At 46.2% G+C, this 17,691-nt stretch overlaps 1 protein-coding gene across 1 annotated transcript in view; it reads right to left on the bottom strand.

Annotated features, from left to right (window-relative positions):
• The window catches only part of LOC128343421 (musculoskeletal embryonic nuclear protein 1), an 82,782-nt gene that overhangs the window by 64,819 nt on the left and 272 nt on the right, over positions 1–17,691 (bottom strand). The gene's annotated exons all lie outside the window — the stretch shown is intronic.

Raw genomic sequence — 17,691 nt, 5'->3', positions numbered from 1 at the left:
AGTCTTTGATGAGGAACTTTGTCAAAAGCTTTTTGAAAGTCCAGGTATACTATGTCAACTGGATCACCTGTAACCACACACTGCTGACATTCTCAAAGAACTCCAGAAGGTTAGTGAGGAAATATTTACCTTTGCAAAAGCCATGCTGGTTCTCTTTCAACCGGTTGTTCTTCTAAATGCTTAACAATTTTATCCTTGAAAATGCTTTCCATCAATTTGCCTGCAACAGATGTTAAGCTAATTGGCCTGTAATTTCTCAGATCCCCCCTGGATCCCTTTTTGAAAATCGGTGTTACATTGGCTACTTTCCAGTCCTCCAGTACAGAGCCTGATTGTAGAGACCAGTGCTCCTTGTAACAGGGATTCCCAGATGTTGCAGACTACAACTTCCATAATCCCCAGCCAAAGGTAACTGCAGCTGAGGATGTTGGGAGTTGTAGTCAACTGGGAATCCCTGTTACAGGAAACACTGGTAGGGACAAATAGTTATATATTTTTGCAAGGATGTTGGCAATTTCACATTTGAGTTCTTTAAAGACTCTTGGGTGGATGTCGTCTGGCCCTGATGATTTGTTAATTTTTAATTTTTTTTCCAGACAGTTTAGAACATTGTCTCTCATCACCTCTATCTGACTCAGTTCTTTAGCCTTTGTCCCTAAGAAAATCAGTTCTGGCACGGGTATAGACTCAGTATCCTCTGCCATGAAGACAGATGCAAAGAACTCATTTAGCTTCTCTGCAATCTCCATATCCTTCTCAATAGTCCCTTTCACTCCATCATCTAATGGCCTGACAGCCTCCCTGGCAGGTTTCCTGCTTCTGATGTATTTAAAGAAGTTTGTGTTATTTCCCTTGATGCTTTTAGCTAAATGTTCCTCAAACTTTATGTTTATGGAGAAAACCAGTGCACTCATTAAAATAAAAGAATGAGAAAGTTAAAGCTATGACTATATTTGAAAGTGAGTGGAATAAGTTTAGAAAGTTTCAGAACTACCGTCAGGAAAATCTGTGTAAAATACTGTCAGTAGCATAAGATACAATGATATGGTTGTTTTAAAGATGGTCACTTCAGCTAGCTAAGAAATTAGACTGAATAATCCTACCCCATGTCATATCTCCCACCCACCCCTTTTCTGTATGGAAATTTGGTTGGTACATTCTTTTTTAAATTTTACACTGTCTGCATATGCTAAGTACCAGGAGTGATATGGCCCTGCAGTGTTATGGACTCTAAGATGTGTATTAATATAAATTTGGTGTTAATAAAAACAATTAATTAGAAGAAGTTGTTAACAGGGATCACTGAGTGAGGTAGGTGGTGTGCGTTTGTCCTCCTACCTCACTTTAAGCCTGGGCTGCCTATCAGGCATACCCAGGGGAGGAGCGGCAGGATCAGGAGCGATCCCTATCTTCCTCAATAGCAGGGCTGGTTGTGAGAATGACATCATAGTGTTTTTCAGCTACAGGTAAAGTACCAACCCCCACCATTTGGTTGTGAGAACAACCTCTGTATAGATTTAATTCTAGCATTTTCTACTTTGTGGAAGGCCGATTAAATGTTGTTTATCATTTAATAGGATCAAAACTCCTTTGATACAGCGAACTTCATCATTTTATTTTGCAAGTCCTTTTAATCAAGACTTATAATTTGATACTGTACTCAATTTGTTTTTAAGAATCTGAAAAAAATCATGTGTAATATATCTCCATTATATCTCCAAAATATAATGGAGAATCTTGCCAGATGCTTTGCCAAAACCAAAATAAATTATGTCCACAGCTTTCCCACAGCCCACTAAGCTAGTAACCCAATCAAAGAAAGAAGACTATTCTGGCAGGATTGGTTCTTGACAAATCATCCATCACTGAATTGTTATCAAAATACTTGCAGACTTGCTTTATAATCTGTTCTAGTACTGCTGTCGATTCAAAGTCGGACTGACTCATTTCCCAGATCCTCTTTCCCCGCTTTTTTGAAGACTGGGACACAGAGTTCCCTCTAACAGGGATTCGCAGATGTTGTTGACTACAACTCCCATAACCCCCAGCCAGGGTGGATTTGATTTAAATCAAACTGATTTAAATCATGATTTAAATCACTAGCAGGGTGGATAAAAATAAAAAAAAATCCGATTTAAATTTAAAAAATCCAATTTTTTTGATTTAAATCACATTTTTTTGATTTAAATAGGATTTTTTTGATTTTTATCCACCCTGCTAGTGATTTAAATCGTGATTTAAATCAGTTTGATTTAAATCAAATCCACCCTGCCCCCAGCCAAAGGCCACTGCAGCTGGGGATGCTGGGAGTTGTAGTCAACAACATCTGGAAATCCCTGTTAGAGGGAACACTGCTGGGATATTAGGTAGTCTTGTGGCACCTAATCCATCCTCTAGGATTTCTCAAACATGGTAGATAGGGGTTCTGAGAGTACAGCAGGTTCTTTTAATAAAAACGCAATTTACCCAGACTGAAGATTTGAACTCTAATGTAAACAGATGTCATGAACTGTAATCTTGACCTCTCATTATTCCAGCTGGTGTTCCAAGGTTGTGCAGAGTTCCCTTTTTGGGAGAAAATGAAGGGAATATAGGAGTTGAGCAGTTCTGCATTCTTTGCCACCTGCTAATATTTTACTATCCTCACTGAACAAGCCTACTTTTCACTGCTCTTCCTTTACTTTGCACATATCTTAAAAAGCCCTCTTTTTTGCTCTTAGCCTCCCATTGGAATCTCAGCTTGTCCTGAGCTTTTGCTTTCCCCGACACTGTCCATACAAGTCTGGGCTACAAGAGCTGCATTTCTCCTTAGTGACCCGTCCTTCCTTCCATTTCTTATACAAACTCTTGTGCAACCACACTGGCTTTTTCCCCTGAGTAGGAGGTCCTCAGATGGGGTTACCAACTGCGCATGCTCGAGACAGGACTGGAATTCTTATGATTTGCATTTAGGCGTGGTCAGCTCCCAGCCTCCAGTTCCAGTTCTGTCTCGCTCGAGATAGGACCTAGGAGAGAGAGCTCTGGTCAGTCTATCTGGTGCTTTGCCTATTTTCCTTCTGCTATTCCCTTCCCTCCATATCTTCGCTTATCTTTTGTTGTGCAAGGGTGGGAAGGGAGCAGTTTTCAATTGAGTTACAAAATTTTCGTTACCAAATTGCAGTTTTTGTGTTCCAGTTTGATAATCTGGCCGACAAATTCCGTTTGTTTTTCTTTTTGGTCTGCCTTATTATGGGTGCCATAGCATGGAGGCGGCTCACGCAGAGGACCTCATGCAGGGGTCCCTGTCAGAAAGCAATCAGCTACCGCAGCCCCTGGGTAGCTCAGAGTTGGAGCGGGCTGCAGAAGCCGAGTGCCCGGTTGCCTCCACTACATCAGACCCATTAGCTCACTCGTTTACTGCCGCCCCTTTGTCTCCGCCATGTTCTGCCGCTTCCGAGCTGCCCCGGACCTCTAAGTCACTCGGGCACCGTCCGGTTAAAGCGCTTAAAAAGACTAAGCATGTGGGTGACCAGTCCTCTCCTCCTAAAAAGAGGAAGAAACGCAAGGAGACGGTCCTTTTCTCTGAAGGCAAGAAGCGGCTGAGTGAGCGGCTTCTCATACAGGCGGTTTGCCGCCAGTCCAAACTCAAAGCGGGGAAAAATGGCGCCAAGAGGAAAGAGACAGCTAATGGGGGCACGAAAAAGCGTCGTGCACAGAGCCCGGTGGGCGATTTTCCGGCACAGGCAACGACCCCAACAGGGGACAGAGCGGCTGAGAGGGAACCGGCTAGCCTGCGCTTGCCCCCCCCCCGCTACAACAAACAGTGCCCGCCAGCGAGATTCCCGCCATTTTCCACAGCGCTCCCTCATAATCTGCTGCAACTGTGAGTAGGGACCCATTCTCCCCGCAAGCCACACAATGGCTTAGAGATTTTTTCTCAAGGGAATTTGGGTTAGAGCCATCTGCGGCTGCGTGCATTTCCCATGGGGCGAGTCTACCACCCCTGCCTTCTCATGCTGACCAGGCGGCTGCTTTGGTGGCCCCAATCCCTCCCATGGGTCCCGATCCAGCGCCGGGTTCCATTGCTGTGGTAATTCAAGGGGACCCTCACTTTCCACAGGCAGGTAGGGGTCGCAAAAGGCATAGAATGGGAGATAGTGAAAGGCTTTCCTCATTGTCCCCGGACTCCAGTCCAAGACGCAGGGCAATTCCATCTTGGGAGCGGGGGCTCTTTAGGCCCAGATCTCCAGCTCGTAGATCTAAGCATTGGCGCAGAAGACATTCCTCCTCCTCTGCCGAGGTATCCGATGGGGACAGGGTACCACTCCGGTTGGCCCCTCCGAGTATCCCAAACCTGCCAGTTCCAACTCTACCTGTCCCAGCTCCTCCCCTCCCCCCGTCTACGGTCCCACTTCCCGTGCCTGCCATTCCGACAAGACCTACACACCCGGTGAGGCCTCCATCATCGTCGGGGGAGTCTTCTTCACACTCACCACTTCCGCACCCCGGGGATCCCATTGAATCGGAAAAGGAGGAGGGGGAGTTGTCAGGGGAGGATATCTCTCCACCCATTTCCAGCTCTACCAGGCTTTTCTCATCCACAGAATATGATATACTACTAACTAAAGCAAAGCGCACTATCAAGGATGTTTCACAGAACCTCCTCCCGATTCAGTCACTGCTACACTGGACCAACAGGTTTTCCCGTCTTTAGAACCGGTCAACCCAGTGGTACCTTTTCCGCCCTTGTTCCATAGGGTGATGTGCGCTGAGTGGCAGAGACCGATGTCCGCTAAGCCCATAGGCAACGTGCCTAAGAAGCATTACCAATTACCAACAGATGTATCGGGTCTCCTCGCCACACCTAAGGTGGATCATCTGGTGGTACAAATGGTCTCGGGGGCGCTAGTTCATTCCAAACATCAGGAACAACTTAAGTCACAAGAAGATAGGCGCTGTGATGTATTCTTAAAGAAGGCTCACGAGGCGTCCGCCTCAGCCACTAAAATGGCTACTACCAACTCCGTCTTTGCCAGGGCAGCAGTGCTCTGGACAAAGGAACTTGTGCAACTGGTTCCCCCTGAGTTGACAAAATTGCGCCAAGGGCTTAACAAGTTGGGCAAGGCAGCAGCCCTATCGGTGGACTCCAGCCTTGACATCATTCAGCAATCCTCACGTGCGCTGGCAGCTGATGTCGCTGTTCGCAGAATCCTATGGCTGAAGCCCTGGAACGCTGATCCCAAATCCAAATGGCATTGGCATCAGCACCATTCTCGGGTGGCTCTCTCTTTGGTGCAGCCCTCAATCCTATCCTCATTGACACCAAAGACAAGAAAAAAAGTCATGCCTACAACCAGGAGAGAGTTCCGGCCATCCTTTCGGGGCGGTCACAGCTCCTTTCGTCTGTTCCGGCATCATTTCTTCCAACCATACCACAACCAAGCCTTTCAATCTAGAGATTTCCGTCCTCAGTACTCCAGAGGTTCCACCAGACAACACTGGAGACAACGTACCAGATTCCAACCCCGCGGACAAGGACCCCGCTCCTTCTCCTCCTCTGCCCGATATCATAAGCAATGACTCCTCCCCGGTGGGGGGAAGGCTGTCACAATTCCAATTGACTTGGTGGTTGACAGCAACAGACAGATGGGTGTTAGAAACAATTTCCCAAGGTTACAAGATAGAGCTCCTATCTCCCCCATCTTCCCGTTACATTCCCACACCAAGGTCTTCTATCCCAGTGAAACACCGTCGGATGCTGAGCGCAGTGCGCCACCTGCTCCAGATCAGGGCTATAGAGTATGTCCCTCCTTCACAAAGGTTCCAGGGGGTATATTCCATCCTGTTCCTGGTGCCGAAGAAGGATGGCTCCTGGAGTGCCGTCCTAGATCTCAAGGCCTTCAACCATTTTGTGCGCAAGAAGAAGTTCCGAATGGAGTCGCTCAAGACCATCAAGGAGGCAGTCAAAAAAGGGGACTTCTTGGCCTCGGTGGACCTCTCGGAGGCCTACCTCCATGTCTTAATCAGACCCGACCATCGGAGGTATCTGCGCTTCGCCTACAATGGAGCGCACTTCCAGTACCGCGCCCTTCCCTTCGGGTTGGCCTCAGCTCCGCGGGTGTTTACGAAGTTGATGGTCTCCCTGGTGTCCTTCCTCTGTCTCCAGGGGGTGGGGCTCCACCCGTACCTGGACGACTTGCTCATCAGAGCTCCCTCCAGTGGCCAAGCCTCCAGGGATGTCCACACGACTCTACGCGCGTTACAGGATCACGGTTTCATAGTCAACAGGCAGAAAAGTCATCTTGTGCCCTCACAACAGCTGACTCACCTGGGAGCACACTTCGATACAGCCAGGGACAAGATCTCACTACCACCGGAACGCAGGGCACGCATTATCAAGCAACTTGGCCCGACTGCGCACAAGCCACGAGAGAACATCATGAAGTTGGCCCAGGCCCTCGGGTCCATGATCGCCTGTTTGGACTGCACCCCGTGGGCGAGGTGGCACTCCCGACCCCTTCAATGGCTCCTTCTACCGTGGCAGGATCACATCATGGCAACGCACCATCAGCTCATCGACATACCCCCGGCGGTCCAGTCATCAATTCGCTGGTGGCTCTCTCCGGCCCTTTGCCGAGGCCTACAACTGACACAGCCACGGAGGATCATTGTCACATCAGACGCCAGCTTGACCGGCTGGGGGGCTCATTGTCGGGGTCAAGCCATACAGGGCACTTGGTCAAACGCGGAGGCGTCTCACCCAATAAACTGGCTGGAATTACGGGCCGCCCGTCTAGCCATCCAAAAATTCCATCCAATTCTTTGAGACCAACATGTCTTGCTCCGCACCAACAATATAACCGGCAAGGGGGAACCAAATCTCCATCCCTGATGCAGGAGACCGACCTACTGTTCAGTTGGGCGGAGCTCCACCTCCAGTCGCTGATAGCCGAACACCTCAAGGGCGACAACAATGAATTAGCGGATTGGCTCAGCAGGGAGTCGGTGGACCAGGGAGAATGGTCATTGCACCCCGAGGTTTTCCAACAGATCTCTCAAGTGCTGGGCACGCCTCAGGTGGACTTATTCGCCGCTCCGGGCAACAACCAACTTCCCCGGTTCTTTGCAAGATACCACGCCCCTCGGGCGGAAGCGGTAGACGCCCTCCACACTCGGTGGCCAAAGGTGTTACTGTATGCCTTTCCGCCTGTACCGGTCATCATGAAGGTCATCCAAAAGCTGCGCCTAGAGAGGTTGGAGATGATCCTCGTGGCTCCCTTCTGGCCTCGCCGTCCATGGTTCCCAGACCTCCTAGGTCTGGCAACGGCCCCACCGTGGCACCTACCGAACCGCCCGGATCTACTGCACCAGGGACCCCTGCTTCATCCGGATCCCCAGTGGTTCCGTCTAACCGCCTGGAGGCTGAGCGCGCGAAGCTAGGGGAGTTAGGATATTCTAAGAAAGTCCAGAACACCATCTTAGCGTCCCACCGGCCGTCCACCATTCGTGTGTATCAGTCCACTTGGGCAGCCTTCATTCGTTGGGCTAGAGTGCATAGCAAGGAGCCACTGAAGGCAGGGGTCCCAGAGGTTCTCGATTTCCTGCAAGCGGGTCTGGAGTTGAAGCTACGGCCTAGTACTCTTAAGCGCCAGGCCTCTGCCTTAGCGTCCATCCTTCAGCTATCTTTTTCATCTATGGGACAGGCGCGCCTCCACCCTCACCTGTCCAGGTTCCTGAGGGGGGCTACGAACTTGGCTCCTCCGCCTCTTAGTCGTTTCCCCTCCTGGAACTTAAATAGAGTTCTCAACGCTCTCACCAAAGAGCCCTTCGAACCTCTCTCCTCGATTCCGTTGAAGACTCTCTCCATAAAGGTGCTTTTTCTTGTAGCGGTCACCACCACCCATAGGGTTTCGGAGTTAGCTGCCCTTTCCGTCCGAAAGGAGTTCTGCACCTTTCAACCGGACTCGGTTGTCCTCCGCTTGGATCCGACTTTCATACCAAAATCGAACTCCACTTTCCACAGATCTCAGGTCTTGGTTCTGCCTTCCTTCTGTCCATCTCCGACGCATCCCAGAGAAAAATTGTGGCACAACCTCGACGTTCGCAGAGCACTCCGAGCATACATCAAGCGTACCAGAGACTTCCGTAGGTCAGACGCACTCTTCATCTCTTTCCGACCGTCCACTCTAGGCGAAAAGGTCTCCAGGGTGGTTCTCCTATCCTGGATCAACGCGTGTATCTGCATGGCGTATACGTCTCTCAATCTTCCTCCTCCGGGTGCGATTACTGCTCACTCCACAAGAAGTTCGGCCACTTCGGCGGCTTTCTCTGCCCACATTCCCCTGTCAGAAATATGCAGAGCCGCCACTTGGTCATCAATCACGCCATTTATAAAGCATTACAAGATCCCGGACTTCACACAGCACCAGGCGGCGTTCGGTCGCACAGTCCTACAGCAGGTCGTCTGAGCACATCCACCCATCCCACGTATAGTCGCTGCTTGGGCACGTCGCCATCTGAGGACCTCCTATTCAGGGGAAAAAGAAACATTTGGTTTACCGTGAAGGGTTCTTTTTCCCTGACGTAGGAGGTCCTCAGCCCCGCCCGGATGTGCTATCTGGGTTGGGGGCAGCAGGTTTCGTTATCTGGTTTAGGGACAACAGGTTTACCTTCTCCTTCCTCGCCGGGTGGGAGGTTTTCCGTTTTGAAGCACAAAGCTGCTCTCAGGGTTCATAGTTCTCCTATACCTTCCGTCTGCTACCTTTCTTTAACCTTCCTGTCTCTTCTTTGTATTTCCTTATGAGCTCTCTCCCGTTAGATCATGACGCTCGCTCGTCATCACTGGAACTGGAGGCTGGGAGCTGACCACACCTACATGCAAATCATAAGAATTCCAGTCCTGTCTCGAGCATGCACAGTTGGTAACCCCATCTGAGGACCTCCTACGTCAGGGAAAAAGAACCCTTCACAGTAAACCAAATGTTTCTTTCTAAGATGTTTCACAGTTCTCTCTGGTCATTTAAACTGTTTGTTTCTGCATCTTTAATTATTTCCACTTCAGAACTCACTCACATCTTGATAGGATAGCTGATCTCCTTGTTCCTTCTTTCACTGTCTGAAAGAGGAAGCTATCAGCAAGGCATTTTTAAAACTGATATTTGGCAGAGTTTATCTTCCAACAATATCAGGCAGTTAAAGCCCCCTTCCCCCATTATTACTAATTCTTGTTTTCTTGAAACATCTGTAATTTGTTTCATGAAAGCATCATGAGAGCCAGCGTGGTGTCGTGGTTAGAGTGCTGGACTAGGACTGGGGAGACCCGAGTTCAAATCCCCATTCAGCCATAATACTAGCTGGGTGACTCTGAGCCAGTCACTTCTCTCTCAGCCTAACCTACTTCACAGGGTTGTTGTGAAAGAGAAACTTAAGTATGTAGTACACCACTCTGGGCTCCTTGGAGGAAGAGCAGGATATAAATATAATAATAATAATCTTCTCCTTGATATGGTGGTCTGCAGTAGATTCCAACTACAATGTTTTTATTTCCTTCTCCCTTTATTTTTTAATTAGAAAGATGCTCTCTACTGGGCTACCAAACTCTTGGATTTCTGTGCAGGTGACACATTTTTGAGATATGTTATGGGGCAGTAGCATTATTATATGGATAAAATAATATTTTCTGAAAGAGTTGGAAACATTATGATCCTTATAGACAGGTAACCAGAGCACCCATAGGCAAGTGGAAGGTACTGCCACACTTAGTCCCACATTGGTGTTAAAAAACAAACAAACTGAACACACCCTAAGAGAGCCAAACCCCTCCCCCAACTCCTCCCCCCATTAGTCAATGGGATGGAATGTTTGTGGGCGGAATACAGTTAAACACTGGGCATCAGTGCTCCTCCCTCACAAAATATCCAGAAAACTGGTGGGGGGGAGGCATATTTACCTGAATAGTAGACAACTCTGAGTTTAAGATGACCTTCTTTAAAAATACAGGTTATACTGTTTTCTCCTGAAAGGAAGAGGACTCTGAATTTAAAAAGATCCCCTGATTTCTAACATCAAAGAACTTGGGGAGAAACCTAGTATTGAATTCAGTTAAATACAATAAAGTTTGCAAATGAAGTAAGGCCCAAGTTACAGCAGGGGCTCCTGTCTTTGTTGCTAACTTTTGTTTTCTCATGCTCAGCCACAGGCTCAGGTGACATATGCACACCAGGGATATAATGTAACATTTCGTTGTGGGTCCATACTTGTAAGAAACTAGATCTGTACAACTCCCCCAAAGCTTTGGACCACACAAATGATACACCCACATGACCAGGAGACTGTTCCCTACGGGATGTCCTAGCATTGTGTCAGGCCCACTGTTGTGTATTTGTGCAGGATACTGCCACACACTATGCCAAGTCCAGAAATCTCCAATAAATGCATAACAGAATAAAAAACCAGTGGCATGCTTTGGGCCATACATAATATACAGGCAAACTCCCACCATACAGAAACCAGGCACTGACAGACAAGTTTCATTAGGCTTACTCAGTAAGACTTCTGTTACAATATTGTTTTGTATAAAAGCACAAGAAAGCAACGGTAGAGACTCCAGAAATGCACCTCTGTGCCAAGTACACCTATGTTTATTAAACTGCATTCTAGCACAAAGGATAGAAATTATGAAAGCTATAAAAGCAAGTATGCAAACTGGTTCTTTTCAAACAATGAAAAAAGCTGCACTCATTTATTTTCAAACTGATATAGAAATATGCTGGCGACTCTCGACTACATGGCAAAAAAGCAGTTTATCCAAGATTGCACTTAGAGCCTAAGGGAGGCTATTTATTCATTGCTGCAGAAAATACATCCTCTTCCTAAGCCATTTCTTTTTACATCAGTAGTCCTGAACTCTTTAAAATAAAGAAGCGAGTGATGCTACTAGGGCATTTTTGCACAGGATTTTTAGGCACACCTGGATTTTTATTATATTTATATCCCATTCTTCTTCCAAGCAGCTCATGGTGGGGTACATGACTCTTCCCCACTTACTCCCTTTTATCTTCACAACAGCCCTGTGGTGTGGTGCAGACACAGTGACTGGCTTAAGATAATCTATGAAGCTTAATGACTGAGTAGGGCTTTGAACCTGGAACTCCTTAGTCCACCACACTAACCACTATACCATGCTGTTCAGTGTTGTTGAATGTTTTAATCAAAACAAAAAAACAGCATGAGAAACCAGTAGACACAGAAACATTCTTTAAGGCAACATGTATGGATTTGTACATTCTTCTTTAGTGCAAACCATCTGCATTGGCCCCACGATTCCCCCAATCAGCAATGACCCATGCAGCTTGCCAGGCTTAAGGCAATGAATAAATGAATCAAAGCCCTTCACTTAGAAAACCTGCGAGGACATGCCCTGTCTGTGTAGTGGGAAAAGGTCAGGCACGATCACTTACAGAGATGTTTCTTTAAAACCTTCTGAGAGAGAGAGAGAGAGAGAGAGAGAAATAGTATGTCGCATGTCAGAGGTTATTTGAGTTTCTTGTACAAGATAAATTGTTAAACCTTTTTTAAAAAAATCCCTGCTAACTGAGCAAAGAGACACCATCTAAAGCAGTGATTCTCTTAGCAGGTGGAGAGCAACTGGCCCTATCCAGCCCCAGCACAGCATCCCTCTAGTGGCTGTTGCTGGTATCTACCTTATGTTTCTTTTGGATTGCAAGCCCTTTGGGGACAGGGGACCATTTTATTTATGGATTTTTCTTTATGAATTTTGGTTGAAGAGCGGTAGATAAATATTCCTTGTAGTAGTAGCTTTGAAGAATCAGAATACTGGGCCAGATCAGATATCTCACAGAGTCAAGATGAAACCATGACTTTGCATGATGTTTCCAAACCACAGCAGCATGCACTATCCCCTTCCCACACAACTGCAGAAAATTTCTACTTCCAATTGTGGTTAGAAACAAGCCAGAATCAGTCATGATGTCCAAACAAATCCTAACTTATTCTAGGCAGAGGTCTTAAAATGAACCATTATCTGAACTCAAGATCTGAAACCATGTTCAGATCATGGATTATTTTAAGACCTCTCAATAGTGGATAGAACAAGCCAGGATCAGTCTGCTCAGATATCACAACTGATCCTGCCTTGTTTCTAACCACAAATGTAAGTAGAATTCTTTTGACGATCAATACAAAGAGGAAGAGAGAGCATGCACACTCTGAGCTGCATGAAATCAAAGCTTAAGCTTGGCTCCATGTGACATCTGAACTGACCTACTATTAACTTTGGTCTATGTAATCAAAGAGCAAAATACACAGCCAGTTCAGATGTCACATAGAGCCAAAGTTAAACCTTGGTAAAGTCTTTGAAAGAGGAACATTTTATCACTTACTAAACAAACAATATAAGAAGCACAAGATTCAAGTGTGTATCCATTCCAGATATTAGTGTTTACCTGTCTCACACATGCTAAAATCATGTCTGCATTTACAGATTTCAAACTATGCATGACAGGGCTGTGCACTGCATCAGGTCAATCAGAACCAACACTTCCCAATTTATCAGATCATTTTTCACTGCCTATGAATTGATTGTGTCCAATAAAGTGACACAATTAGTATCCAAATATATCACTAGTATCAAATTGCATCAGACTTGTATCATTGGGTACCTTACCTGAATCAAAGCAGTGGGCTCCTCTTCAACTGTCTAACTAGAAATCTGTTGCTTTCCGGACAGCTGCTGCAGTAGCAGCATTTTAAAACACTGCCCTTCCTCCCTGGCAATTGCCCCACTATGCACTAAGGAGGACACAACATCATAATGCTGCCCCGAGGCTTTGGAATGCACTCCCTAGTGAAATAAGTCTCCCCATCTCTGACAGCTTTTTAAAGGTCCTTAAAAATACATCTGTTCACCCAGGCTTTTAACTGATACTGTTTTGATTGTTTTTAATGTTGTTTTAGAGTATTGTTTTAATTTTTTTTAAACTGTTGTGTTTTAAATTTCTTGTTTTTGTTTTTAACTAATGTTTTAATGTTTTTATCTATTGTGAACCACCCAGAGACATAAGTTTGGGACGGTATAGAAATATGTATGTAAGTATGTAAAAAAATAAAAAATAAAATAAAATAAAATAAAATAAAATACCGTTAAGTCCTTTCCTCAGGGCACTACTTATTAAAAAGCCACAGCTTAACTATAGTGTGCGGCAATTTGTTGTACTGGAGAAAAGAATGGCCATCAGTGTTTCCTCTAACAGGGATTCCAAGATGTTAACTACAACTCCCAGAATCGTCAACTATAATGGCTTTTGCTTGGGGGTTCTAGGAGTTGTAGTCAAAAACATCTGGGAATCCCTGTTAGAGGGAACACTGAGGGCCATCCTCTGTGGCTAAAGGGTGTGGCTTTTTCATCAGTAATTACCAAGGAATGGACTATCCCAGAACCCAGTGCTCTGATTCAGGTAAGCCCACTCCACACCAATGCATCAAATTGATTGGATGCATTGGCTCAATCACACCCCTGTACATCATCTACCAATTATTTGCTCAAAGCACAGCCCTAGTACATGATATGGAAATGTGCCCAGAGAGCTCCCAGTTGGCTAAGGTTCTCTGCAATATCTGGAGAAGATTCTCTGCAATATCTGGAGAGTCATATATATAAGCTCAGACTTCACCTCAGCCACCTCTAATCATCATCAACATCTCTTTAATTCTATGTAAAAGAAATACTGATCACTATAATGACAGCCAATGTAGTGGCTAATGGTGAGAGCTACAAGGTCCTGATTTAATCCTCACCCCAGCTGTGAACCCATTAGCTAACCTTAATGCATACCACACTCTCTAAGCCTGCAATATGGGGATAATATTACCGACCTACCTTTGAAATTATTGTGAGGACTGCTGAGAATACATATGAAGCTCTCACTCCTTGATGCTAAGTGCAATTAGGATTGTGGTTACCTCTTACTACTAAAACCAGTAATCAGTGCAAAAATCAAAAAAGATCACCATCCTGCCCTATGTTTACCCTTTCTACAACCCAGACCACATGCCTTGCCTATTTTTATCTGGTATAACTCATTAAGAAGATTTGGAACTACAACAAAAGCTAAGAAATGTTCTTGGTTTACATTGTAAGACCTGTCCATGGTCCTCAAGCAGTGTCACAAAATTATAAAAAGTTTGAAATAGTAACAACTGAACAAGACAAAAAGAATAGGCTCACAGTGTGGCTCCTGAGCCAGGTGGAGAAGATTGCTCCCTTGAATCAGACCATCCCCTGCCTGAGTCAGACTGATATGAGGAGGAACAAACAAGCAAGGCAACAAGTCTACCTCCCCATGGAGCAGAGGGTGTTACCAGGGACAAGTAGCAAATAGGGATGAGCCCGAACCAGTCCGGAGGCCATTCTGAAGGCCTCCGGACCGGTCCGGACATGAGGGCGGTCCAGCGGTGGTATGGGTGGCTCTCTAAGGGTGGGGGAGGGTGTATTTACTCCCCCGCGCGTTTCCCCTGCTGGCACGTTCGTTTCGAAAAGCTTTTGGGGCAGCAGGATACTTCCCTGCCGCCCCTTCCCCCAGTCGTCGGCAAAAGGCTTCAGAAAGCCATTTGCACATGCACATGTTGCACGCATGTCACGCCCCTGTGTCATGTGCGCACGTCGCAGAGACGTGACGTGCGCACGCACAAAAGGCTTTTTGAAGCCTTTTGCTGACGACTGGGGGAAGGGGTGGCAGGGAGGTATCCTGCCGCCCCAAAAGCTTTTCAAAACAAACACGCCAGCGGGGAAAACGCCATGGGGGGGGTAAGTACACCCTCCCCCACCCTTAAAGAGCCCCCCACACAAGTGCCGACCACAGCTCCGCACACATCCCTAGTAGCAAATCTGCTGAAGGTGACAGAACACACCTCTGGATACCGCCTCAACCTGGGACTCCAGGGAGTGGTTAGGATCTCGAAGCACCCCCAGACTGCACACCTGTTCCTTCTGGGGAAGTGTGACCCCATCCAGAACCAGCAGATCAAAATAGTCTCCCGAGTTCTAACCCCCACACAATAAGTACCTCCATCTTATCTGGATTCAGTCTCAGTTTCTTATCCCTCATCCAGCACATCACCATCTCTAGGCAGACATTTAGGGAGGTTATGCCTTCTCTTGATGTTGTTGACATGGAGAAATAGATCTGGAAGTCATCAACGTACTGATAACATCCTGCACCCAAACTCCAGATGATCTCTCCCAGCAGTTTCATATAGAAGTTAAACAACACTGGAACCAACATGGACACCATATGAAAGCTCAGATTTTGAAGAGCAACAGTCTCCAAGAAACAGCATGTGGAATCTGCCAAAGAGGTACAAGCTGAACCACTGCAGAGCTGTGCTTCCCACCCCAACCCCCTCAGACACTCCAGAAAGATACTATTGTTGATAGTATCAAAAGTTGCTGAGAGACCCAAAAGGACCAACAGAGTAACACTCCCTCTGTCAATTTCCAATTGGAGATCATCCATCAGGGTGACCAAGGCAGTCTCCACCCCACAGCCTGCCCAGAAGTCAGTTTGAAATGGGTCTGGAATAGATAATCATTTTCCTCCTGGATCACCTGGAGCTGGGAGGCTACCATCCACCCAATCACCTTGCCCAGCCACAGAAGGTTGGAGCCAGGCCAATAGTGGCTTAACTCTGAGGAATCCAATGCAGGCTTCTTTAGATGAGGTCTAATAATTCCTTGAAACAAGGAGGTATCTTGCCCTCCCTCAGAAAAGCATGTATAATTTCTACCAGGCCTTCTACGACAACACTGCCCCCTGCCCCGGCTGATAGTATAAGTCATGGTCAAGACAACAAGCGGTAGGTCACACCCTTCCAATCAGTTTGCCCTCACCCTCAGGAAAAATGCAGAATACAAGATTAGCATAACAACTTGCAAAAATTATGTGTAGCACTTGGATGGAAAAGAAAAAGATCAGTAATGGAACTGAAAGTGAGCAAGTAGCTGTTCATATCAATCATGTATCATGATTGTTCATATCAGTATCAGTAGCTGTTCATATCAATCATGCTAAATATGCTAAATCATTGTAAACCGCTTAGAGAGCTTCCAGCTATAGAGCGGTATATAAATGTAAGTGCTATTGCTATGTATTAAAGAGAGAATAAGAGGATGAAATTGTCCTTTCTGATGAGCTAAATAAAGATCAGATACTTTAAAAAGTAGTTTATAAACATTACCCAATAGAATGCTGGAATAACTCAATTTGAAATCTCAACACAAATGAACACATGTGTTCATTCCTACACATGAGCATGAGAAGGCAGACTGCTACTACAACTACATCTCTCAGCAAAGTCTGTCAATTCATAAAACAAGTGTATATTAATTCTTACCAGAGAGAGCACACATTCCCTGATTAAAAACAACAGACACTTTCATAGATCTTAAGGAGTTATGAATGACTGGAGACAGACACAAACTCTCCAAACCATGCTACAAGAAGTGAAAAGTTAAATACCATGACCTACAGAGGATGTCCTTCCCTCATTGCAGTTAACAAAAAGTCAAAGAACATAAACAGGACCAGGTAAAACTTGAAGCAATTTGCTCTAGAACAATTATGGTAGTGGTTGTAAAGTTTGTGCAGCAGTTGTGCGCTAGACATTTTAAAATAAATTACAGTATAAGGTAAGAAAATAAGAGTTGTTGGCTAGATCGTAATAGGCAGCATGCCACACAACACAAAGAATTCCCCATGGGAAGGCAGTGAGTTCTTGGCAAGACAATCCCATTTGGGGTCTAAACAAAGAAGAAAGCCTGAAAAGCAATATTTCATCAATAATTCAGACATGAGAATAATCAGCCCTGTTGCAAGGCATCACACAGCTAAGACAAGATGGAAAATGAGCAAAGAGTAACAAGAAGTTGTAGAGCAGACTTCATTAATTAGAACTAATGGGTTTAAATAAGCCCACACTCACCAGCCCACTATAACCACATTAGCACATTGATACTAAGTGACAATAACCCAAGTAACAGAACTAGAGTGACTGGGAGCTTGCAATCCACGTAAAACAAAATATCCAACAATTCATTGGGTAAGGACAGGTATGATAGGCAGCTGTATTTGCTCAGTGTAACTGCTCAGGGGAGATCGTACTACTTCATACGTTCGAATACGGAATATCAGCACTGAAAACAGGTTTGAGCCTTTACTAGAAATAAGGAATGAATAGAGGAGTGAAGGGAATGAGGTATGATGAAGCAACCGTGAGAGAACAAAGCCACACAGGCAGCGCTCTTCTTTCTAGGCACAGAAGGCAGCAGGAGCATATTTGCGAGTATCCAAGCATGGTGGAAGTTCCCTCGTTCTTGCACACAGACACACCCTAAGATGCTGGGCCCGCTTCTGCCGCCGCCTTCGGTGCCTCGGAAGAAGAAGATCGCGCACACGAGAGAATCGACGGGAGACCGACTCAGGCGTTGCACCGAGAGGAGAGTGGGCTGCATCCTCCCGGGCAGACATTACGCTCTCGGACGGGGGCTAGGAAAAGGCAAACTCGCATCTCAAGTTGACGGAGGAGGACGAAGAAGCCAAGGAAGGCAACCGGCCCCCTTAGCCAGCCGGCCGGCCAGCCCGGGAGGAAAGAGACTGGGGCGTCCGAGCGAGCGGGGCTGGTGTCAGCGGGAGGGAC

This window comes from Hemicordylus capensis, chromosome 2 (assembly GCF_027244095.1).
Source record: "Hemicordylus capensis ecotype Gifberg chromosome 2, rHemCap1.1.pri, whole genome shotgun sequence".
Taxonomy (NCBI): domain Eukaryota; kingdom Metazoa; phylum Chordata; class Lepidosauria; order Squamata; family Cordylidae; genus Hemicordylus; species Hemicordylus capensis.
The sequence above is the reverse complement of the archived record's forward strand: the minus strand, read 5'-3'. Positions and strand labels throughout refer to the sequence as shown.